The sequence below is a fragment of the Camarhynchus parvulus genome, chromosome 1, assembly GCF_901933205.1.
Source record: "Camarhynchus parvulus chromosome 1, STF_HiC, whole genome shotgun sequence".
Taxonomy (NCBI): Eukaryota; Metazoa; Chordata; class Aves; order Passeriformes; family Thraupidae; genus Camarhynchus; species Camarhynchus parvulus.
The window spans coordinates 111,907,790-111,934,912 of record NC_044571.1 but is presented as its reverse complement, the minus strand read 5'-3'; the positions used below and the strand labels follow the sequence as shown (position 1 = coordinate 111,934,912).

General features: G+C 37.4%; 1 long non-coding RNA gene across 1 annotated transcript; it reads left to right on the top strand.

Annotated features, from left to right (window-relative positions):
• Positions 1–26,720, top strand: LOC115907205. The gene is made up of 3 exons (XR_004061020.1): positions 1–66; positions 21,958–22,031; positions 26,594–26,720. It is a non-coding gene; the product is annotated as an uncharacterized LOC115907205 (long non-coding RNA).
• The last annotated feature ends 403 nt before the right edge of the window (positions 26,721–27,123 follow it).

Here is a 27,123-nt window from a genome sequence, read left to right as displayed (position 1 = left end):
GAGATGGTGAAATATGATGGACAACATGAGTATGGAAATTACGAGTACCTTGGGAACACCAGTAAGGTAAGATTTTCTCTCTAATAAAACATATCTTTGCAAAATCAATCTTAAAATACTTTTAAAACCTTCTTGCTCTGGAAATACTAAACTTGACATCTGAGGAAATGTCAGTTCTTTAGACATTACTGGAAATAGGGTCATTCATTAAGTCTAATTACCCACTTCTAGTTCAGAAAAGCTGCTGCATTTGTGGGCTAACCCCTCTCAGATATTTCAGGTGAACTTTCAGCAGCATGGGATCCTGTCCCTGAATTACCCTTAACAGCTTCTAACATTTTGGTATTTAATTTTTCTCAAGTTCATGATACTAGAAGTTGCATCTACAAAAAGACTTGTTGGGGTTCCCTGGAAATTTCAGGAGTGGTGATCTCTGTGCTGTTATCAATTCTTACATTTACCTCTGAAATTTTCCTGCTGCTGGTCTGCAGATCCTTACAGGGACATCTAAAATTAAATGTGTGCCCATCAAGCCATTCCTTTTTAGGACTAAAAGAAACCTAACAGCTCATACACTCAAAAACTCAGTACACAGACTTAATATCTTACTGAATAGTCAGGCAAGCAAGCTTCAGGAAGCTCATGGAAGGCAGTGTTGATGAAAACATCAGGGAATTGAGTGACAAGTGAGTAAGTTAGTTTTTAACAGCTGGAAAGAATCAGACATCAAGATATCTTAGTTGCAAATTACTGACTGTCAGTATTTGTTTTACAATTGTGATGTTTCTGTTGCTGTTGACAACTGCTTGCTGCTCAAAATTGCAGAGAAGCCTTTACATAAAATACGATATAGCAATTTTTTCAAATCATCCTTTCCTTCTCCAGTAATAAATTTATTCAAAGTTATACAGAGATCACTCTATTTTCATTGATAATATAAGAAGTCCATTTTAGCATTGACCTGTTTACCCCTTTTAGCTATTTTTCCCTCTTTTAGGAGGAGTTCAGGATTAGCAGAATAATCCAGATATTAATAATATAATATAAAACTATAAAATATTTTTCTTTTTGCATAATGTATTAAATAATATGATAGTTAATAATATTAAAAGATATAATATAACATAATATTAATATGGAATATTATATAATATTAAGCTATAAAATATTTTCTTTTTTGCTTTTCCTGTCATATATTTACTGAAGAATCAATGTCTGCTGAACTGGTTGAACAATTAAATTTCTGTGTAATACAACACAACACCTGACCAGCAGGGTCTATTTTTAAATTTACTTTCCTCTTTATGTTTTTTGTCCTATAAGCTGCACAGTGTGGGATGTGAGGAACTCCTCCTCTTACATTTAACCAGGAGGCAGCAGGTGCAGCACTCCCATGCCCTGACAGATGAAAATAATTTGGCAACAGGTAAAATCAGCAGTGCCTAGAAATCAAACAGTGGTTATCAAGGAAAACAGGTGGGGTTTTTTTGAACAGCTGCTCCTCTGCCCTGTCTCTGAGCCCTGCCTTGCCTGCAATCACTGTAGGGGATCAGGGTGCAGAGCAGCTGCTTTTATCATGGTTTTTATCATGTTTTATAACGGTTTTTTAATGTTTGGATATCTACCTGAGATGTCTGTGCTCATCAACAAGTTCAATAGCACAGAAATAAAATAAGAATGGATAGGGTAAGCCCTCTCAACGTGGCACCTGGTATAAATGTGATGTAAGGGGTTCATGGCTGTCCCATCCCAGGTAATTTATAACAGCCTCAAGTTCCAGTATAAAAAGCACAAAGCTGCAGGAATACAAGTCAGCTTTCCTTACACTGGCTGTCATCCCCTTGGAAACATAATAATTAAGATGTCTGCTGTAACTGCTTCTGTCAGAAATATTTTTAGACTTCAACTCATTTCAAGAAACCCAGAATATAAGGGGGAAATTACTGTATGCTGAATGACAAACTGAGGAAAGTCTTCCTACTGTCAGGTGAAACATTTCAACAAATAGAGGCAAAATTCCTTGTCAATAATGTGAAAATTGTCTTTTCCAAAGAATACATAAATGACAAAAAATGCAATTAATGACAACAGAAAAGAAGAGCATTAGTTTGGCAAGGAACAAGGGCAGCTGCAGCAGAAGTGAAATGGTTGGTAGTGATGTGAGAGATCTCCATCTGCTTAGATGAGGAGTTTTCCAAGTTTTCCAAGTCTGGAGGTGCTGGTGTGAGGCAGCAGCTGCCCCTGCAGGGCTCTGGATGGATGTGGGATGATGGGCTCTGCTCTCCCAGCTGGGCACTCAGAGGCTCTCACCTGCCTGAGAACAGCCCTCAGGAGATGAAACAAATGCAGTGAGACAGGAGCACAGTGCTGAGGGTGCTGCTGGGCTGTCAGAAATAGTTAATTCTCATTTAGCATTAATCAACGAAATAAGACTCAATTAAACATGCTGCAACCAGGATTAACAAGTGACATTAATTAGCCAGTTTGGAAAGGATGATTTTTCTGCCCAGTTACACCCTTTTCATGTAAGTTTCCATCTGTGGAGCTATTTAAAGGGAGAGAAGTCTGCTTGAGTTGTGTTCCCAGGCTTTTCTCTGTAAATATTGCCCCTGAAAGGCTACTCAGTTATTAAGGCCTGTATTCTAATATACATTAAAGGCCAGGGAAGAGCTCTGACTGCTCAGGGTGGAGGAGAGACCCCTTGGCTGCAGGTGCTCAAACATCACCTTCTTCTGAAGCTGATCAGAGAAAGCATCCAGCAAGGATCAGGCAGGAATCCCAATTCTCTGGTTTTAGGAATTGCTCTGTGCTGTCACCCAGCAGGTCTGGGGGCTGGAGGAGCCAAAGCAACAAGCATGGCCATGACTAAGCAGTAGACCAGGGAAATAAAGTAACAAAAGTTAGAGAACAAAAGGTTAAGAAAGGAGGAAGGAGAGGAAAACTGGTCATGTTTTCAGTTTTCCACATCTTTCCAGGAAGGTGAACACTGAATTCCAGCTGAGGCTGAGGATGTAGAAATAAGTGAAGCAAAAGGATTATTTTTCACGCCTTGCATAGATGGGCCCACTTATGTACATCATTATATTGTCTGTTGTTCTTGCAAGAACACAGTGTTGTTAACATGTGTTCACCTGATAATTGTGTACCTTTTTCCTGCAAAATTGGCATTTTCCAATATATTGTCACAGATAATTGTTTCCTAGGATTTCTACCTTTCCCTTACTGTACTGTGCACTTTTGGTGCCTTCCTCTACCTCAGCAAAGTCATCCTGAATCTGAATTTTGTTCTCCACTGTGTTTGAAGCATCCCTAGGTACAGTTCACCTACAAATTCCATATTCCAAATTCCCCTACCCAAGTCATTCAGAATTTTAAGCCACTATGAAATCTGTTCAATCTCATTTTGGGCATCTCTCCATTTTGACAGCAAAACTCAATGATTATCTCCTTCTGGAATTCTAAATACATTCACTCAGAACTTACATTTTTTCCTATGTTATTTATTTTGCCCTATGTTGTGGATAAGAATGTCATCTGAGAAAATGCCAAAAACTTTATCAGGTTTCTGACATCTATTTCTTCTCCTTTTTCCAATGAGTTATGATTCTGTCTTAGAATGAAATTAAGTAAGTCTCAAGTGACTTTTTTCTTGATAAATGAATATGGATTCTTATCTTCTCCTTGTCTTCTGGATGCAAACAAATATTTTGTTCAACCATGAATTTCAGCATATTACCAGGAATGATAGGTCAATCAAGTTAACCTTTATGCTTTAACTGATTCTTCTTCTCCCTTATGAAAAATAGCTGCCTTTTTTCTTGTCTTTCACTTTTTTTTTAGTGCAAGAATTGCCTGTGAAACTGCAAACTGTCTGTATTTTTAAAATAATTATATCAGTGAATATGTTAAATTGCCAGTATTTTATTTGCATTCAGTGCCCTAAACAATTTTTCTATGAAGAAATATTTATTTTCCAATTACAATTACAGGTCTGGGTGATGCTAAAAGTAGCATAAAATTCTCTAAATGCATTGTAAAAACTTCATCTTAAAGATATTAATTCTACTTTTCCAAGCATGGTGAACCACTGATTATAAAAGTTTAGTTTTTATTTTCTTAAAGACTTTTTCTCTGTTAAAGATTGACAAGATCAGTAATTTTCTGTATTAATGATCCAAATGGGGTTTTTTCTCCCACATCATAAGAAAACCTTGGAGAAAAGGGTGATTTGCATTCACAGACTGCTGAAAAATGTCCTGGCCTTAAAACCTGAAGTTTGACCCTGAAGTTTGGATCAGGGTTGTCGAGACCTATGGAATTACAACTGGACACACATACATACAGACAGAAGTCCTTAATAGGAATAACCTGAAATGATTCTAAGGGTTTGAATGAGATGATGATAAAAACTTCCTCCTACAATCTGGGTTGGAAAGAGCTCTCCCTTTTGCAAGACAGAAGAAGAAAGAATTTCATTAAGTGGATACCAAATTTTATCAGATTAATGTTATATTATGTGCCTTCTCCAGTCATGGATCTCCATAATTGAAGCATTCTTTTGAAAGGGCTGATGTATTCAGTTTATTTTTGTCCTCAATCACTCCATCCACTTTTTTGTTTTTTTTTAATTTAACTTTCTGTACTTCCATCTGCCTTTATATGATTATTCCAACTAAAAAAATTCAATTCCCTAAGCTGTTCATAAATAAATATTGTGTTGGCTCTATTTTACAGCTGCCAAAAGATACTGAACAACAGAGATTAACCTTGTAGATGTACTGATTCCATCTCCAACTATCTTTCAATTAATTTTTCAGTTTTAACTACTGAAAGGAATTCCCCAAACTTTGTGTCTTTAAACTAAATATGCACTAAAATATATTTATCTACAGCTTTATTTCAATCATATAGTCTGACACAGTTTTCTTGCAGTTCTCAAGGTTGCTCAGTTTGTTGGTGATCTGACCTTGCCACTTGAAGTTCACGTCCAAAATTGGAGTAATTACCACAGTATCCTGCATTTTTTCCCTTATGAATCGTCCTGGCTACTTCAGAGATTCCCAGTCCTCTGAATAATGAATGAATAATTTAAGATTCAATTTCTTAATCTGTTGCATTCATTCATTTTGCAATGACTTTGATGAGAAATGAAGGCACTAATCATCTTGCAGGAATGAATGTATCAGATGTGATTTTTTTTTTATAGACTTGTTCTCAGAAAAAAAAACCACACACAAAAAAAATTTAGATAGAATTTAAAGCAGTAATTGAAATCCATGGGCATACAGACATTAATTAACCCCCCTTTCTTCCTAACCCCAGCAAATGGAGCCTGCAGTTGCAGTTTAATGGATAAATTTCACTTTCATCACCTCAACACGACAACACTGCGGTGTGCAAGGACAACATCAGCCATGTAAACAATTTTCCACTCATTCCCACTCCTTGAGGAAATGAATAGATTGCAAAAAGATGTTTTTAAAATCACCTATATATATCTCTTAGAATTCTCCAGATTTTTGAAACAACCACCTGTATAATATTTTCAACTACAGAGGCACTTCTTTGTTCTGCAGTCTTGATGATTAAAGAAATTTTAATAGAAAGCATAGGAATTTTAATATGTCATTAATAATTAATATTTCAAGGATAAAATCTCTTAGATGTTCTTGTTTTAATTCTGTTCTTTGGAGTTTCACAGAAAATCTGAGACAATTTAGGGTAGTTAATATGCATAAATGCGGAAGGTGAGACTCACTGGAATCCAACTTTTTTTGAACTCTTTAATTAAAACACTGTTTATTAACAGGTTTGTTTAATTTCCTACCTTTGTCTGTACAGGCCTGAGTTTAGTTAAGAGAAGTTAGAGACAGCAAAGGAATTGTGATGGAAATAAATAAATAAGCAAAATAAATTTGAAACAGGAAGGAGTGGTTGATTTTAACCCATAAGATACTTGTAAGTGCTCAGATCTGAAGGAAGGACTGGTTTCTGCTGGGGGACAAGGTAAGAAAAAACAGTTTTTAGGGTACCTGAACACTTCTTATCAACAAGAGATTTCATAGTTGGTGTTGGTTTTGTTAATATCTCTCATTTATGTGCCCCTCATGAGGCCCAGCTCGTCTCAAATGTCCCTTGCTTTGACATACAAATCACATAATCAGCAATGATTGCAGAGACTGAATCAGGTGCTCAGTGTTTCTGCACAGGAGAAGCTCTGGGGTTGCATTTTATTGCTTAGAGGAGGCTCTCCTGACTTCAGTGCTATCTCCTGGAGAGAGAAGGATGGCAAGCACAAAGTGAACATAGAGCTGAGCACTGTTACTGACAATAAAACTGCTCTCTGGCACAGAAAGTTAAAGAGAGCACTGAGAGCCCCTGCACACAGGGTGATGAGGACAAGAACCTGTATTTATCAATGGTGATGGATAGTCGGATGATTGTCGTTAGCTCTCCTGAATCTTGGGCTTAAAAATATGTCTGGTGTGTTCATCTGCTTAATGAGATTGTGGTATCTCTTTACACTCTCATTCTGGGTATATTGAGCTTTCACCTATCAAAAAAGCATCTCATTATTTCTCTTTTTCTTCCCCAAAATGTCCTCTTTGCTACACATAAACATTATCCAAAGGTAGCAGGCTGCAGTCTCTTGGTTGGGGGCTTTTGGGTAGACATGAAGGACTGAACCAGGAAAAGAAAGATGCTGTGGGACTGGTGGTCACTCAATTCCTGCTGGCATTTTGGCTACCCCAGCTCATGCTGAGCCCTGATGTGTGCTGGGAGCAGCAGCATTAGGTCAAAGCAGGGCTTGGCAGGAAGGGCTAAAGGGCATTTATGTAGCCATGGTCACCTGCAAATCCCTGTCATGTTTGTTTATTTTCATTCTTAATGAGCTCATGAAATAAAGTTTAAGTCAGAGTATAGGTTGTCCTGCCAATTTGAGAGATCTAAATGGCCCCTGACATGCTGTCAGATTTAAATGCCTTAAGTAGTGTTCCTTACAGGAACTGCAAAAAGAACAAAAATAAAGGAACCTGAACTGAAAAAATTGAATGCAACTGCTCTGAGGTGTACTCCTTCTACAAGCAGCAAATCTTAAGCTTTGTTGAACAAAGCTCTGAGTGCTTTTCTTGTCACAGTGTTTAGAGAGAACACACATTCATTGTTACACAAGTTTCACCTAATTAACTTGACATGCACACCATGCTCTAAACCAGCCTTGCAAAAAATTAAAATGTTTCCAATGTAGTCTTGGCATTTGTGTCCAAATAGGATCAATTCCCTTTGTGACACTTCCTTAAAATATAAGAAAGGTGGTTTTTTACCTGTACTCAAGCTCCAGTGACTTAACTCCTTCTCTCATTAAGAAAAATGCTGCAGGTAGCAGGTGGATTTGTACACCTGAGGGCCCAGAGTTTTCTATAACTAACCCTAGGAATAAAAAGCCAAAAACACATTTATGAACACGTAACTCTTATGTACTCACTGGACTAAACCAGTACCTTTTTCACTACAGCTCTTGCAGTAGATCTCTTTTTTTTTAATTATTTTTATGGCTGAGCATTGCAAAAAGTGCATCAGATTTTAAGTGGCATAATTGATGTTTCTGGTATGTGAATCAGGTGTTTGAGTTTGAGCTCAGTGTGGCTTTTCCAGACTTTAGATATTCAAAAAATACGCCTCTTGTTAAGAGGAAAATACATATTTGATTCATTTACAACCAGTTCCTCCTGGATTTTGCCTACTTTGCAAAAGAAAACATCAGCAATGTGCAAAAAAAGCAAATAACAAAGGTTTTGCTGAATCGAACTTAAAATTTCTGCTAGGATGTAAAACATCAAAGCCAGATGCAAATCAGAAAGAGATTCCTTTCAGGCTCATCATCATTTCCTTGAAAATTCTCAGATCTGCCCAACTGTTGCAAATCTGCTTTCAAGAGACCCATTGTATGAAATTATTTTTCTTTTACCCCATCACCTCACACATCATCAGCTCCTCTCTCTCTGATACAATTTTGCCAATTCTTCAACAATCCTTTTACTAACCTGGAATATAACAGCTTGAGAGAATTCACATCTTACTCTCTTTCATGCAGCTGATCCTTGCTAAATCATAATTGATCTTTTCACTTTAGTAGGATGATATTCTTACGAAAGATTCTTACCTGAAATAAAGCGCCTGAAAATAACAGAGTGCCGTGTTTCAAAAATCTCATCCTAAACTTTAAAAGTGTTTGGGAGAAAAAAATCCTTGAAGGGTGTCTATTTCCAACATCCACATTCTTCTCAGTATTAACTGCTCCAACAGTAAAATAAATGAGGCATTGTCAGTAGGGCACATGCCATTACACCCAGCAAAAAGAATGCAAAACCTCTACTTGTACCTAATCCAAATGTATGCTCAAGGCAGAAAAGACAGCAAATTCTGCAGAGACAGAGTTGCACCATTCAACCTCTTTTAGTGTCAACTTCTACTAGAAATTAACAGGTCTTATACATTTCAGATCAAGGAATTGTCTCACATAAATTGCTTTTCAGAAGAAGAATGAAAATATTGAACTCACCTAAACTCTTGGATTAATTTTTTTGTTCATATATATATATATATATTTAAAAGCAGGATGGAGAATATTTTTCTATAAGGTTAATGACAAACTCACATGGTTTTACTGACTTAGTTCTATATTTTCAGTTGCTAGAATAAAAAATAACCTTGAGAGTTTATTCTAACAAGTTTTTCTTCTGCAACACCAGGCTTTGCAATCAACCCATACTCCAACTTTCCAAGTTATGCAAATTAGTATTTGCTCAGCTAATGCTTGGTTACAGAAAGTACAGACACTTATTTGCATTTCAGAGCTAATAAAAAATCATGAAGTTCCCATTTAATCAATTTAACTTAGTCCCCATGGCAATCCTGGAGGAAATATGAGGGGAAACAGGGTGTTTTGTTCCTATTAAAAATAGCTGATTGATGGATTGATGGACTGATTGACTGATAGATAATAGATGATGTGTCACTCATAAAAGAAGATCAGAAGCCTCCACCATAATAAGAATAACATTAAAGGCAATAGTTCTAAATGTGAGATAAACTGTGTGAGAAAAGCAGGTGCATTTTCAATATATTTTCAGTTTTTCCCTCAGTTTTTTACACTGTCCTGCTTGGATTGATGTCCCCCACATGCAGAAGTCTCTCGTTGGTAGATTTTATTACTTAAATTCAACAATGGGGTAACAATTTCTCTAGTTAGAGCTGGTGGATTTGCAGCATGGCAGCAAATAGAAATACTGAAAAGGCAAGTGCCAGGCATTTGTTGGTTTTGCATTATGAGTTTTTGCCTTAAATTTTCTGGAGAATTTGGGAAAGGAATACAAGAATTCTCAAGTCCAAGGAAAGAGCTGGAATAAACCTACCTACTCAGAACTAATTGGTATTCAAATGAATAATTACTGGCTTTGTCAAATAGATCTATTCTGATTATTTTCCTATATTAGGTCTGTCACTCCTTCTAAATTCAAACACTGTGTTTACATCAACCTGTCTTTAGCAATTTGCCAGAGCTACACATTTGCACACGTAGCAATTAGAGTGAACTGGGCATCAAAAGCAGCTCCTAATAGAACTGTGGATCAGTACATTCATTCATTAGGTTATTATCACTGATAACATAATGACAAATGGACACATTAATTAAGAGATTTATTTTCTAGATAATGATCGTTATGTTCAAAACTGCTTAAGGAGATATTTCCATTTATATTTTCTTCAATACTATATGGAAATAATAGTTAAGTCACTTATAAATCTGTCAGATTTTCTAATATTCATGTGAATTATTTAGACAACATACATCCAGCTGTGTACACAGCACACATTTTCCCCCCATTACGTGTGATTTTACCTTTTCAATGTGGTATCTAAATTCACTGCCTAAATTATATGTAAAGGCAGGGACTTTCAAGTTCATGTCTTCCACAAATACTTCTGTAACTTCTGGTGCAGCGCAGATTAACATATGGCAGATGTGTGAGTCTGTAAACAAAAATATTCAGCTTTGTTCCAGACAGTGAGAGCCCAGAGCTCTCAGCTCTGCCCCCACCCTGCCTCAGTTTCCCCCTCCCAGCCCTCAAAGGGGAAGCACCAAGAGGCATAGGTTACTTCTGCGCTTAAAGCATCATTCATGCAGCCCACAGCCCACTCTGCCTGCCAATAAGCTGCAGATGTGTGACAAGAGCATGGCTACAAAACAATTTTGTTCACAAAAGCATGCTCCAAACCCAGATCTCACTAACAGGTGTGAAAAGGTTCCCTACACTCATTTGCCCAGAGCTACCACAAGAAGATATGCCTTATTTTCCCTCCTGATTGTGTTCCTCAGGAGTAATTTTTTGTCATAAATTCACCCTCTGGAAAGATTCTCTCCCTGGTTTTTGAGGCCCATTTCCCACCACACTGTGGGGCACATCCAAGGCAGATGACTGCATATAACTCTTGGAGCTCTCTAGAACATATTTTTGAAGATATAAGTCCCTAAGCATGAACACTAAAAGCCTCTTAGGCTTTAGGTCTTACAGGAGAACTCATACTCTTGACTAGGACACAGTCTGAGATTCAGCTCCTCTGATTTTGTGAGTCAGGAGCTGAATGTCGATGTTATGTGTCAGATTCATATGTGATCTGGTTACTGTTAATGCCTTTTACAATTTTTTTACAGTGTCTTCCAGAATGACATGGACATGAGTTATTTCTGTGACTTGTCAAGGAGTTTTGCTGACTCCTTGAACCAGTGAACCCCACAAGTGCTCACAGTAGATCAGCACAGGCCGACATGCAGGATTCCCAGTGCCAAACACATCCTTGCAATGCCCAAGGAATGGACACGCATTCCAATGAATTCCATCCTTGGAATTCACCAAGGACAAATACTAAAGCAGAAGTGCTGTAAGACGATATCAAATGTGGGGTTTAGGTGTGAACTGGATGTCAAACTCTCAGTCTTATGAACGTAAAAGTGATTTCAAGTGGGCCCATGAGACAAAGATTCTTGCAGGACAAGACCAGTGATTTTCTTTTTCTCTCTCCTGATTTTGCACTCAGCTTGGACCCAGCAGAACAGAGGAGCTGCACATTTGGAACAGTTTTCCTTGTAACTCAGACAGATTGCAGCTCAACAACCTTTTTTTCTTTTTCCCTGAAATAGGCAGTGTTTGTGGAGTTACCTCTCTGAGCTTAGAAACCCAAAGTAACACTCACTTCCATGAGCGCAATTTCAATAAAATCACACTTCCTACACAAAATCCCACCTTCAATCACAGAAGGTGAGGTCTGTCAAAACCCTAGACAAGTGAAACCTGTTCCCATTTGCACAATTTAGACATATTTTGTATTGTGTTTTATGATATTAGCTTGATTTAAAATAACCAGCCACTCCTACATGAGAAAAATGGCTGGTATTATATAGGAAATCCATAGAATTTCCATGTTACTAGATCAATAATTACTGAGCAGAAAGAAGTACAAAAACCAAAATGAGATGACAGGTTCATTTGTAGACAAAGCATGGTGGTTTGTATTAATAAAAAATATTCTCACTCTAAGGCTGGTATTAATGAGAAACTTATTGATTCATTCAAACTTCTTTAGTTTTTCTGTAATCCATATTGAGCTGAATTTAAAACTCACTGAGTTATCTATAAATATTTTGCATAGGAATAGCAATGTGCTGATCTGTGAAATATGTGGGCTTTTCTGCATAAAACATTGCTTTTTATTTTGCTTGAGTGCAGAATGGATGGGTGTACACATCTTTTAAATTGCTTTGTTTTTATTAATTCTTAGATCTGTAACAGCTTAATTTTTTTAAGTGCTGGCCATTTCACAGATGATATAATTCTTCAAGTTACCATCAATAACAATTAAACAACAACAACAAATAAAAACCCCAAACAAACAAAGAAAAAAAAGAAATTGCAGTAAAGAAAACAGTATATTTAAGATCACCTAAAAGAGAAGCAGTTCTTCAACTTACTGCTAAGATCAACTGTGCCAGCTGCAATACTGGTGAAATTCAGTGCAGACAGAAAAATTAGGTTATGTTGGAAAAGGATGTATCCAAAATAGGTGAACAAAAATTTTTTTGCTTTGATCATTTTTGTTGTGGAGTTTTTTTGGGGGGGTTCCTTTTTCTATTTTTTGTTTTTAACAAAAATCCAGACCACTGCTCAGAGTACTGGGAATTTAATATATGTGAGGTCACAAAAAAATCAGTGACATGATTTATACTAACAAAACACATTTAAAAGTTGCAAACATATGGAAAAATGTCCTCCTAAAAATTAAACGCCTCAAGTTCATGCTAAATCTGATCCCAGCACACAACCCATGTGTTCCCCAGCACCAAACCAATCTGTTTTTCTGGCTGTGTGCAAGAACAGGGCACCTACAAGCCTTGCTTGTGAATCAGTACATTCCATAATAAGCCAGTGGCTTCACTTCATGATTTCCCTCCCCACTCCTCCACCACAGTCACCGAGAAAAAATTGGAATACTTGTGGGCACAAGGCCACAGAGAGTTTCAGCTGAGGACTTTATTTCTGCAAACAGAGTGCAAGTGTGCATCTCTATTTTCCTTCAATTTCTGCTGTGCTGTTAGCACTAAATCAGTCTTCAGTTACATCCTTGGTCATTGAAGTCTGCACACTTGTGCAGAGATAAAGCTGAGTATTATTTGCCATTTCCTTGTTCAGGGACACATTGTTACTTGTTTACCTGTAAATAGACATTTTTAGGTGTTGCTTAGTCTCCCAACTACACTTCCTTTCTTGCAGGCCACTTGAAACCCAATATACTGTAAAAGGCACCACCAATGTTTTTAGGTACAAAAGAAAAGCACTGAACACTCCAGAGACCTTCACTGCCCTTCTCCACATTGCTACCCTAAGGGAATAAAAATGAATATTCACAAAATCTTACAAATTTTCAGATTATTCCAGGACTGGTGCTATTAGCTACATCATCTAAGCACCCAGGAGAAACACTTCGAAAAGGAGAAATAAAGAAGAGTTCACATTTCTCTGATTTTTACAATCCCTGGGTATAGTCAAGTGCCTGACTCTGTTCTGGTCCAAATAATCTCCCATGTGGGCACTTCATGGGGCTAAGTATGGTGAGTGGTAGCCACTGGAAGATTTCCTCCCAAAGCCCACTTCTGATCTGAAATACCAAGTTTGAAAATGCTACTAAAACCAAATAAATCTCACGTTCTGAGCATCTGTATCCACAGTACACCACAATAGCAACAGGGACACAAGTTTGGCAGTTTCTGGAAGCTCATCAGTGAAAAAACACCTCTGGAAAGCAAAGGCAGCTTTGTCTGTGAGAAGTAGGGCCTATTTTTCCTCTTCTGCTGCTCACCCAACAACTTGTACCTTGCAGTGGGATCAGCAAATTCAGCATGAGCACTTTCCACAGTCACACTGGCAGCTGCTCAGCTTGAGTCAGCAGGCAGCACATTGAGTCTGCAACTTCCCTAGATCAGGAAGATAATACACAAGTAATGCAAACTAGTTACTATCAAGCCCTCTGTACACATAATAAGCAACTGATCAAAATTTTCTAGTCAAAAAAAGAGTCAGCAGAGTGAAGCAGTAAATTTCCCTAGCATCTGTTGTGATGGAGATGGAGTAATGGTTCACAGGCAGGAGCTGGAGTTCTCAATCAGCTTGGTGCAGTTATGGGAATAATCACTGTGGACAGGAGTGTTTCAGGGAAAATAGAGTTCTGGGTTAACAAATTGGCTGTGAATCATTAAGGGATAGGGCATGAAATGATATTAAGCCACGGCAACAAAGGACTTCCAATTATTTATGAAAAAAGTCAACCGAGACAAACTGCTGTAGCATTCATTAAACTAATGAGGGAAGCACCATGGACTGCAGTTTGAGCATAATACCTTGAGGTCAGAATGCAATTTGATGCAACTCTGGTTTGATCTCTCTGTTGAGAACTATGACACCGTTTAAAAATTAAATTTCATAAAGATCTGAAGCTGTAGATGTGGCTGCCCTTCCTTCAGAGAGCAAAAGGGAGAAAAAAACATGAAAAGTGCCTCTATGTGGTAAGCATGTTGGAAGCTGAAGGACTGCATTTGGGTTTGATATTAATATACTTGAGGAATAAAAGCTGGAAAAAGGATGAAGTGGCAGTACTGACCTGGGTTTGCATCTGTCTCTCAGCACAAACACAGCAGTGCCCTCAGACTCCTACAATCTCCTGGCTAAATTCTGGCACGGGCAGAAGGACTTCCAATGCCAACATGACAACATGTTACTCACAATTCTGTCATATTGCGAAGTTTAAAGAACAAAGTACCAGGTCAGAGCCCTAAATACATATTGTGGTTGTGAACTTTAGCATGAAGCATTCAAAAGCTGGGGAGGAGGGTTTTAGTGCCATACACCCTGTATGAGCAATGGCAAGCCTGGAAACCCTGCTTCACATTCTGTATTTTATCCAAGAGACAGATGAGCAAGTCCTCACTGCCCACAACTGCTTATTCAAGAAGTAATTTTCTAATACCAGAAACTTGTCATGAGTGACACAATCAGATGCAACAACAAGGTTAGAGGTTGATCTAGGCAAAATTAAACAAAAAAATTGGGAGCAATTTTACCCAGTGCTAAGACTATAAGCATTGGAAAGAAAATGGCAGGAGGGAGACAAGCTTGGAAAAGGTGCATTTTCCAGGGATTACTTTCACTCTGAAAAACAAACAGAAATAAAATTGAAAAAAGCATGTGTAAGTTCCAAACAAAATTATGTTGTTGCTATTGGAATCAAGAGCTTCTATTTTTAAAGGTTCTGCCATCCAGGAGATTAGACCAGGCAATCTCAGTAACCCAGTTTGGATTTTAAAATCTTTACACACACAGGACAGGAAAATTATCATAACACCTGGGCAAGCCTAGAGCAGGAGTTTGCTGAGACATTATGCATGTCAGCTCTGAAATCAGCTGCAGCACTGGGATCCCTGACAAGAGGGCTTTTCATTCAGCCCCACTCTGCAATCACTTCTGATTTTCTAAAAGTAACAAAGCTGTTATTATTTCAAACAAGAGAGAAGGAGACAAGATAACTGAGTTTTAAAACTCCTGCAGATGCAAAGCAATCCTCCTGGATTCAGGTGGAACAATTTTATTCAAACACCAAGGCATCACATCTCTCAAACTTCTGTTGAGCCATGGAAGTGGAGTCACTTTAACAAAAGTTTGAAATAGATGTATGTGCTTGATCTTTTCTGGGTACAATGCATACTAAATACTGTAAATAATATTTATTATCTATACAAGAACTGCAAAAGTAATATTTCTACAAAGGAAACACCATCCCAAACAATTAAAGGCTTCTGAGGCTGTAAGCAGCTATAAATCGCTGGAAATAATAAATAAAGAAGAATAAAGAAAGAATGAGATTTCCAAAATTGTTCAGAATATTTATTAGCCAAGTCTGGTGTCCTGTCTCTGTACCCTACCATACAACTCACAAAATCAAAGTCCTTCAACACACCTGCTAAGCTGCAGAAAAAAATATTCCCCTCAGCTGCTCAAAATAAGAAACCAGCCTTGACAAATAAGACTTGATTACTTCTGTTTCAGCCTGAAAAATAATAAAAAGTCATCACAAGATTATCCACACACACTTTCAATTCAGAAATTATATTTGGACCAATTTTCACTACTGATGTACATTTTATTATCTCCACATGTTATGGTAGTTTTAGATCAGAATTGAGTTTGTCCCTTAAACCTTTAATTTTCTCCTTCATGAGCTCACAATAACAATCTGGCCATGTTTTAAATTATTCAGTTATGATTTGCAAGAAAGTCTCGTTTTCTGTGCATCCGCTGGTATCAGTGAAAGATTAAAATAAAGTGTGTTGTGCTGCAGATGAAATGTGTTGCAGTGTGCTTCAACAGAGTTGCTTGAAAGAGCAAAAAATAGTATTAAAAATGAATATAACTGCTTGTTATTGATTGACAGGATCAGCACTGCAGAAAAAACATACAGAATCGAATCATGCTCCAAAAAGAAATGAAGGGAAGGAACCAACACTTTCCAAACAAGGACAAACTGAGAGCAAAAGGAAATAGGCTTATGCATGCCAGAAATCATAATTTTTTAAAAGCACTGAGAAGTAAAGCAAAACAAAACCCACAAAAGAATTCTTGACCATTTCCCTTTAAATGCCCAAAGTACCTCTACAGCTTGGATTATGATCTCAACTATTCCTGCTGGAGCAGGTGTCCTTCACATTCTGGGCTCACAGTCCTCAATCATTCATCGAAGGGGAGAGCTGCAGAAAATGCAGAGAGACCATTGGAAGTCTGGGCATTGGATACATTTTTTATTTCTTTGCATTTCAGTAGTCAAAAAAGAAAACCCCTCATCCATCACTTTGATAAAACTCCACAGGGCATCCATTTATCCTCTTCCCAACATGATTTGATGAGTTTGGATCCTTATTTATGTTCTTTCAATGTTCAGATGTTACATTTTCTTTTGGCCATTATCTGAGCATCACTATTTATTATTGGTCCACAATGGAGATCCTATTGTAATGAACTCTGATGCGCTGACATTTTTCATGTTTGCTGGTTATGCCAGATTTATTGCAATTACTCTTGAAAGGGATGGAGTAATTTACTGAAATCTCATTGTGGGAAAAGGAACTCCTGCAGGAGGTTCTCACTGAATTTTCTATGAGGCTCTGCTAAGATCTTCTGTTCCAAGAGCCTGAATGATTGCCAGCCAGCCTAAGACTCATGCTTTACAGAATAGAAAGTTTTAATTAAAAATGAGCGATAAATTCATGATAGATCTGTCTCATATCAATGGCAAGAGCACACAGTTCTAGTATTTTTTAAAGTATTGTTTAAAGATGTGTTGCAATGAAATTCCAAGCAAGATGATGAGGAAAAGACTTTAAAATTAAACCTTTCTTATGAAATCAGGCTGTCTGTGGAAATGCTTGGTTTCCAAGGATGTGCTTGGTTTTGAGAGGATTAGATGCTTCTTGGAAGTCTCTGGGAATTTCCCATTTCAGCCCTTAACAATCTACACCCATGAACTGAGCCCTGCCCCTTCCTGAGGTCAGCAAGGTGTGTGTGACATGAATATGCTGACACAGAGTTTCAAAAGATTGGCTCTTTCTCAAGGCTGAGCTTTTGGATAAATATTGCAAGATTTCATGTAATTAAGAAACATACTTGAAAACGAAAAGATGTTTTCAATCAAAATGATCAGACAGACATCTTTCAGTGATGTAGGCAGTTTTCGTTCATTCATTAGTGTGACATTATTGATTTTGTTGGTGGTACACTTGGGATGAATTTGGCTGCTTCTTCCTAAAAAAAACATTTGAAGTCTTATTGATAGTGACCAAGTGAGCATCTCATTATATTATCCCCTAGATTCTTAACAATAGGAGGGAATAACCACCAGGGAAGGAGGAAAAGGCTAATCCATAAATTTCTCATTAGCTGAAAGAGAAACATTTGCTTGAATAATGGAATATGTTTAGCATCACAGCCTGCAGTTAATCATGTTTACTTGCCCTTACTTTTCCAATATTCACAGAATGAGAATGCATGGATTTTAGTACAAAATCATCAGCTATCAATATGTAAACTGACTGTTCAAAAGTACATCTAAAGATGCATATTTTTAAAGCAATGAGAGAATACCCCGGTTCAGAGTAATAATAAAAACAATTACATTTGCATCTTGCACCATTATTCTACTTAAACATCAATAATAAGCAAAACTTAGAAATCCAGCTAAAGTGAATAATTCACAGCAAATAAATTACCCAAATAATTTTCCCTAATTTTCTGCTTAGGAAGATTAGGATTTTTTTTTAATCCACTCATTGATTTGAATTTGTTTTTTCCACATAGACTATTAGATTCACCAAAATCCAAGTTCTGTCCTTCATTTCTACAGTTTTATAAACTATTTGGAATAAAAAAACCTTTGACAAGAAAAATCCAACTGATCACTGGAAGTAATTTGTGACTTGAGAATAGCTTGGGAACAAGAGAGCCAGGGGTGATTATAGCATTGAAAAATTCTAGGAAAACCTTTGTTAAAACCTGCTCTTGTCCTTTCTGCTGTGTATGGGGAGAACAGGTTGTTCTCTTGCTCTTCAGGGAGGAGCTCATTTCAATATTGAATTTCTTTTTCCAGGATTGAAGCTGACTCAAATGTTCCTTGCAGCCATTGCTTTCTAGGTTTTCTGAGTTTGCCAACTTTTTTCCCTTGCCACATTAGTGGTGATGATTTACATTAATTTTATAATACAGCATGGAGAATTGGTACAAAGTCTGCTTCTCAGCCTGTATTTGTGCTTATGAGCATTTATACCTCAGCAAAACCTCCCTTTCAAAATCCACATCTCCTATATGTCAAGATCACCTGAACTTCTAAACCCATCTGCAAACTTTCTTACAGTCTCATCCGCATGAAGGTACAAGCAAATTTTAATCAGCAAATTTTCACCTAAAAGTAAGAAAAAAATTGGATACTCATAGGCCCAAGAGAAACCTTCAGCTGTATTCAATACATTCTTTCATTTTCACACGTGCATGAATGAGAAGTCACTTACATTCAATTTTCTTTTTTTCTTCAGTCCTATTTTATATCTTACAAAACTGATATTCTCTCATAAAGCAGCCTTCATAAGAAATGGAGCTCTAATATCATGATGGAAAGGTTCACGTAATCTCTGTGATTACAGATGCTTTTCTTGTACCTTTTTTTTTTTTTGGCAGTTCCCCAGCTAAAATATCAAAGTGAAGCTTAAATTTTGAGCATACAGAAACATAATTGTTGCAAAACAGTTGCAAACTTAGAATTTCTTCGGTGTTTTCATTTGGCAAATGGCCTCATATTTCCTTCTAAATATTTTGATTCTTATTGGAGAGGAGAATCACTTTTCTAAGGCATAACTCCTACTGCAAGAAACACAAGTTGGCAAAAACCTTCCTTATGAGAGCTCCAGGCAAACTGAATATGGCAGTCTGTGGCATTTAACCTCTTCACCAGGCAGTGTCTCAGAGGACAAGGTAATTCCAGCTGCTTCACCCTTCCCTGTAAATGTGGTACATGACTTCAGTAAAATATTTGGTTTAAATGCCTTCAAATTCCAATTCCATGGCTGACAGCAGGAGGATCATAAGTAGCAGGTAATACAGAGGTACTGGTAATGAGTATGCCCAAAGCACCCAGCCACAGACAGGTGTGACACCTCTCTCTGACAGATTTGCACAATTTCTGAGCCAAAACTGACTTCTGACCAATAGGTGCTCACAACAGCACAGGGCTAAGGCCAAACAGAGCTGGCAACATGATCCATCTTCTCAGAACTGAAACAAGGGAGTTGCTTGCCAAAACTAAGATGTAGGATGAAAATCTACTCAAAAAAAAACCCCCAAGCAATAGTGGTTCTCTGGGTCTTCAAAAGCAGATTTCAGATGCCATCATTTTCATGTATTGGGTTAATTAAAATATAATAAACTGACAACATATTGACAGTTGGTGGCCCTGAAAATACATTATATAGATGGTTTAATGCATTTTTAACTTTTTTTGTACCAAAATGGGGTTATTAGTATGATCTAAGTAGCTGCACATCTTGCATGAATCCTGCTGTACCAGTCTTTCATAGAAATGTGGCTAAACATCACAGCTTCTTGTTTCACAGAAAAACCAAGACCTTCAGGTCCTTTGAATGCATGTGTGACACACAGAGAATATGAGTACACCTAGAGGATGGATGTTTTCAGTTAATTTAGGAAGTATTATTGAAACTATTAGTCTTAATAGGATTATGGAGACTAATAATTGGGTGAGTATGCTAGAAACCATGCATTTAGTTTGACCTCCTATTCACAGATAAAACAAATTCATTTTCTTTGCAATCCAGACCACAGTTAGTTCTACCTATGTTTAAAACATTTAACCAGAAATCCTCATCACCCATTCTGGGCCTTCAGAGCTGCATTTGAAACCAGGAATGTCTTATCTTAAAAAAGTTTTTTGAGTAGCCCTTCAATATTTTTCCTAGCAGAGTTGAGCTATTTGCTAAAGACATCCTGTTCTCAAGAACAGAGACCTGGAATGTGCCTCCTGCCTCAGCAGTCTCCCTGCTCTGCTATTTTAGTGGTTTTACCCTCTTTATATCATCCCACTTATCAAGCTATCAAAAGCTATTTGGGAAGTGTCAGCTTTCTTACCTCCTCCAATATCCCCACATCCACACATTTCTATTGGAAAAAAACCATGCAAAGATGATCCTTTTAGTTCTTGCCAGAGCTGAACTGAAGATCAGGCCCTTTCTGTCTCTTTGGGTAAGAGAATCTCCCTGTTCCACTGATCTTCCCTGAATTCAGGTCAGTTTGAAACATGTTCTGGAGCAAAGCTGGTCAGAGGTGAACACAATCCTTCTATGTGTCAGGATGACCCAGAAAATTCTGATAAACCAGAAAATCTTGGTGTATCCTGCTGCACAAGGAAGAATTCCAATTTTAATTGGCCAGCTTAGCTGGGAACTTCCAGAACAGCTGAGAAATCCATGTGCATGTGCTAAATCACTGGCCTACATTTCTGGTGTGCAGGAGGTCACCAGACAGCGATCACAAGTTTCACAAATACATTGAGAACTTGGTGTGGGATGTATTTGTCCATCACACCAAACTGACTTTGCTATGTCTGTGTTTAGGACTGTTTTTCAAAGCTGGTCTGGCAGTGCTGGAGATGTAAATGAGGTAGCAGGCACAAATAGAACAGCATTTATCCAGAATTTCAGAGTAACTGCTTTTAAAACCATCAGAGTTGGGTAGTTTACATTTCAGTGATTTTTAACAAGTTCCCTGCTTTGAATCCCCAAGCTGGTAAAGCTCCATATTTATTTTCCATAAAAATTGAAACAGGCTGTCCTAGAGTCTGTAATTTTCTTACAGTCTGGCTTTCCACTGTAGTCTGAGCTACAGAGAAATATCCCTGAAAAGAAAGCAAGTCTTTAGAGATCACAAATAACCAATTTCACAGTACAAGCAGTTGTAAATAGAGCTAAATTCCCTTTAGTAATAAACTATTCATCTTTGTGCTTCATTGACTTCAAAGAAAAGCATTTTTCAAGTTTAAGCAATTAAGTTTACATTTTATTTTCTCCTCTTGAAAGGAAGTTATCACAAAAGCAAGGGATTGAGAAGCCACTGTGGTATTGCAGGTATTCTCTGCGTATGAAATTTCAATTTAGCAAAGCATGTAAAACTCTACAGACAGTTAAGGTTCAATACACTAAACCTACTTTGTTTTCACACTGTGTTTGTTTTGAATCATCACTGACCCAGCTGATTAGCTGCTGAATTAGGATTTCTGAACATTAGAATTGCTGAAGTTGTAAGAAAACCCTTAAGAGCATCAAGTCCACCTCCAAGCCAGGCCCCTCAGGGCCATGCCCACAAGTTTTTGAAATGCCATCAGGGATGGAGACTCCACCACTTCCACTTTGCTTTCAGCACAGCTGTGGGAGTCAAAATTCATGTTCAGCCTGCACAGTCTGATTCCCAGGGTGCAAAATACCTGCACTCCTCCTGTGTCCTATGACAGTGAGGCAAGCACAGGAGACAGAGGGGCCTGGGAGCTCAATTTCTGTTGTGTCAGTGGGGATATAACATTATCTCCCTCTGAAGAAGAAACACAAGGTGAAAAACCAGGATCCCAGCCACTTATGGATGCTGGTAGTGTTCCCATGGCTCTCCTGCTAAGTGCAAAATTGTTAATCTCAGTGTCATGGCTGGATTCAACCTCAGGTAATTACAGTTTGTCAACCTAAACTTCCCATGCAGATCCAAGTGGGCTTCTGTGTAGCTGAGCAGTCCCTTTGTTTCACAGCTTTGCAGCAGAGCATGAAATGATCTCTGCACAAGATTTGAATACCTTTAAAGTTCGTCTTCAGCTGCACAGAGGTAAGACCAGCATTATTAACACCATATAGTTGCATGCTAGGTTTTGTGACTTTACCTTTCCACAGGTTCTAGGGTGCTAGAGCTGTATTGACAGTCCATCCCACTGAAAATGTCTTTGCTTGTACTGAAAAACAAGTTTAAATTGTGTCTTGCAGAGGCCAGGTAAAATCCCTTCAGATTTTATTCCCTTTATTCATGTCATGGTAATTGTTTTCTTTGGCTCAGTAAGAGATGAAATGCAGCTGAGCCAGTTGCTTTGCATAGATTCATTTGTCTAATTTTGACCTTTTTTCCAAGTGGCTGAAACATGTGTGGCACACCATCATTGTTTATTTGCACATTGATTCAGCAAGAAACTGAACCAGTAGATTGGAGAAATTACTGGAGCATATCTCCTCATGAAAAGGTGAATGAGGGAAAAGGTGCTGTGATATAGGTGCAGCCCACTGAAAATCCCTAATTTTAAAACAAGCCAGAAACTTGGAAACAAATAAGGAAAGAACAGGTGAAGCATGTGACCTTGGCGCTATAAAATCAGATGTGGGAGCCTTGCAGCAGTTGAAAGAAATTCAATCTGCCAGGGAGAAGCCTGTGAAAAAACAACACCCCCAATGAGCTTTTTCCATGAGGAAATATGAAATCTAAATATTCTGATGCTAGAATCCAGGCAAGGAATGTTGGAGCAGCTGAACTCTTGAAAATAGAAGAACAAGTTACCTAAGGAATATTATCTTTTGATGCAGAACTCAAACCAATATCATTCAGTCATTCATTCCATCTTCTTTCCACATATGAGACAGATGACACATGAATGAAAGCTCTGCCAATTCATGTTGGATTTCAGTAAATCTACTCTTTACCCAAGCCAAACCAGTTGCTCAAACCTACAAAGCACTAAAGATATACATTGCTTATATACTATTTTTTGGATTCAAAAGATGATAAAATTTAGCAAGCCAGATATTTCATGGAAGTATGGCAGGTATATTTAGGATAAAAATCCTGACATCATGGTTAAGATGATTTACTGCAGTTAAAGGATATCACACCAGTTGTGAATGCCATTCACAGCATTTATGAGGTGCCAGCAATACACAGCCCATATTTTCTTTACCTACTTACAACCCAAATTCAGAGAGACTGGGCATTCCTACAACAGCAAAGGAGGCTGTTTCTGAGGGTGAACTTAGCAGGCTCCTTTATCTGGATGTTTAATACACTTGCCTGGAGTTGTCTTTATCCCCCACACACCCTTTCCTTAAAAAAGGAAGATGCAATCCTTTTAGCAAGTTATTTATCTGCAGTAAACCTTCCATGACCAGATCACAACCACCACCCCAGCCTAAGCTTTTGATTGAAATAGATTACCATAGGTTTTTCTATATTCTTTTTTTCTTCACACACATAACAAATCCTCCAAATCCAAGCTTTCTATTTTCAGACTATTTAAAACTATTACAGCTTTGAATCACCATACTGTCATTAGTGGCCTAGCTGCCAGTCACATATTGTTGTGCCACTCTATTTTGAGGAGCCTAAGATTTCTTGTTAGCTTTCTGAAAGCGCAAGTTTTTTGTTTGAAATAAGTTTCTCAGACCATTGTGTGCAGCTTGCAGTGTAAAAATAAACACAGGGAAATGCTGGAAATAAATTGCTGTAGAAATACTGACATTGAGCATGGCCTTTTGAAAAGAAGAAAAGAAATCTGGATATGGTAGTTACTGTTAGCATTATCCTTCCTCTAGGAGAGGAATTCAAAAGCAGACACACAGCTACACCATTTATAGCAAAACCTACTAGTCCATGAAATCAGAAGCTGTAAGAAAAGAATGTTTTCTTATTGTATCAAAATAGCAGAGAATAGAGCTTGGCTCTTGCAGCTCCCAGAGAGCCTTGAAGCCTTGACTCATGACTGTTTAATAAGCAGGTCTAATTCTGCAGCAAGTACAAACAAGACAAAACCCCTTTGAATGGGTTTGGAACCGCTCGTAGCTGCAAAGACCCTCTTCAAAACAGACCTGCCTCTGTTTCCTATGTTCTGCACATCAGGAAAGCCAACATAAAGTGGGAATTACATAAATGAAAATGTCTATGACACGCAGAAAAATTAAAATCTACCTTTTAATTTTGCTTAATCTAATTTTTTTATGCAACACTTACAGCACAAGAACAGGGAAATGAGAGAACCAAAATATTTAAACATCTACCCAGTCCAAAGAAACTAAAAACCCACTGCATTTTTTTTTTCTTTTTTACCAAATAACAAGCAAAACCCGTTGTCAGATTTAGGCTTAGGAGGTTACAATTTCAGGCAGAAATAGAGGCCTTGTGCCCTTAAAAGGTTTGCTCAATATTTACTTCCATGTGATTTGTTTTCTGAAGTTACAAGAAACAAATATGTTATTTCTAAAGTTAAAAGTACTGTCAATGTTTTCATATGCTCTCAAACAAAAAACATCTGGCTATATTTAGATATGGAACAATATATTATCTCAAGAATATTTGCCCAGTGACTGGGGAAGGACTACAGCAAACATTTGGAAAAGTACAAATTACAGGGAATTTGAGCTTTTTCATTTTTCTTATCCCCATGGAAATGAATTTTTACTAGACTTAAAAAAAAAAGGTTGGGGGGAGAAAAGAAAATAAAGTACATATTAAAAAGCAGCTTCACTGTATTCGTTAATAACACACAGCTACTGTGTTGTGTGCATACAAACATACAAAGACTAATTTAATAGAACTGTAAATGACACTGGTCTTTGCAGGCTGTCCTGTTCCCAAATTTCACAAGAGCAAGGCTGGAATAGTAAAACAAGTTCCATTTGAAATGCCTTTTTTTCTGTACTCTAATTAGGATAGTGAATAGAATTAAATGAAAAATACATAAAATGACCTATTGTAGCAGCTATGGGCCCTATTTGCTGTACTCTGTCTTCTTTCAATACAAATTCTGAAGATAGAAAATACCCAGAATCTCAATCTGTTTCAAGTCTGAAGAAATGCATCTAATAATCAGTGCCTACCAAAAATAGATTTTAATCATACATCATTCTCTGTTTGCTGATGTCATTAATAAACAACCCAAAGCGTGAAAGGTACACCTTGTCATGTGTCCTTCATTTGAGAGCTGACCAAGTTTTCATGCACTGCAGCTCAAATAAATGCTGGACTAAATACATATTTCCCTCATAAAAGTCACCTGGAAGACTGGTAGCTTGAGAAGCTGCAGAAACCCATTAATCTCCATAATTGTCTTCTGTTTTATCATCTAAAACAATATTTTAATCCACACACTTGCCAAAGCTTTATAACAGACAAGACTGAGATATTTTGAACATACTATTTTGGAAAAAAAAGAATGAAATAGAAGATTTGTTAGCAGTAGAGATGCATATTCTTTTTAAAACAGCACTTGTTAAAAATTATTGCACACCAAGAGGCAGAATATATATATTTTACTCTTCTTCTTGCTGTAAGTGATAAACACCAAAGGGGAACAGAAAGCTGTTATTACCCATTAAAAACTCACTATATTTTACCAAGGATGCTTTGGATTTGTTATGGAGTCCCAAGATCTGCGCAAGACTCACATGAATAAATCTCAACCCACAAAAATGTTTGGAAGTGTGGGAGAACACTCCTAAGGATTAAGAATGTTTATCAACTTTTGATGACACATCAGGGCTCAGAAGACTTGGGTTTGATCCATTAAGCCTCACCTAGTTTACAGAGCATTTTAAAGGGATATAGTTTGCATACTGAAAGTTTTCTGTAAATAAAAACATTCATTAAAATTTATTAGTATTTGTAAAAATAAATAAATTATAATATACAATCCAATGCCTGTTCACAGAGAAGAAAAACCCAGGGACCTGTCTTAAAACTAAAGAGAGTATTTTATTGACAAAACGCTATAAAAAACCATGGGTGGGTGAAGTACTGAAACACAGAAAGATGAGACAACTATTTTTTCTTTATTCCATGAAAAAAAAATTGCATAATCAGTGCATATTTGACTTTTCTAGACTCATCATTGTTCAAAAGCTTCTAATTTTGCTTAGAACGCTTTGTATTAATTTAATTTAAAAAAATTCCATCCTCTGGTAGAAACAGAGGATGCACTGGGTCATTTGTGTGCTTCCTGTCCTTCTAGAGCTATCTTCATCCTGAACTGTAGCAGAAAGGAAATATCAACCCACACAAACACATTGGAAAATACATTCAGAAAACTTTCATCACCTGCTTGCCAGACTGATTTGTATTTTTTTAAAACATAATCTTAAAAATAGCTGTTAATCAAGGTGGTATTTTCTATAGGTTTGTTGGTTTGTCACCTTGAACAGCTCCTTCCCTAGGCTGAGGTTGAACAAAGTTCTGCATCAAAGACCAGATTTTTTCCAGTTCTCCATCATACCCCAAAGCAGAGTCCCAGTCCTTCTGGAGCAAGAGATGTCTTCTAGGTTTGAAGATTTTGACTTACATGCAGAAACAAATTCAAATCTGACATTTACAGAAGTTGCTGAACACACATCTTGGTGCTTTTAATCTTCTCCCCACAGATGCAGTCCCCACCACAGCAGCTGCTTCTACTCTAAGGTGATGCCTGCTAGTTTGGAACAGGAATCAAGAAGAGAAAAAAATAAACAGGAGAATAAACGACTTCTAATGTGCTAACATTTGCAAAACAGAGTTCCAGTTGATATGAAGGCAAAATAGAAACAAGACCTTTAGGATGAACTTTGTATTTTTTAGCATATGGCCTTTTTGTGTGCAAAAAACTCAAAGCCTTTTCTGCTGACACAAATGTAATTTAATGAGAAGTAAGAAATGGTTTTGTCATTAGGCTAATTATTACGTTTTGTACAAACCAGTGATGATAAGTAATCAGGATATTTTGTTTCTTCTCAGTTTAGTGGGACCTCAGCATTTGGATCCTTTAGGCAGCTCCAAAACTCTTTGTCCTAATGCTCATGTTGATGACTCAGAAATGCATTTCAACCTCTGAACTTACTTTGCAGTACAGGCATAACACTAAAAAAGCACAAAAACTAAATAAAAATGAATAAAAAAGTCTATGTGTCTAAGCATT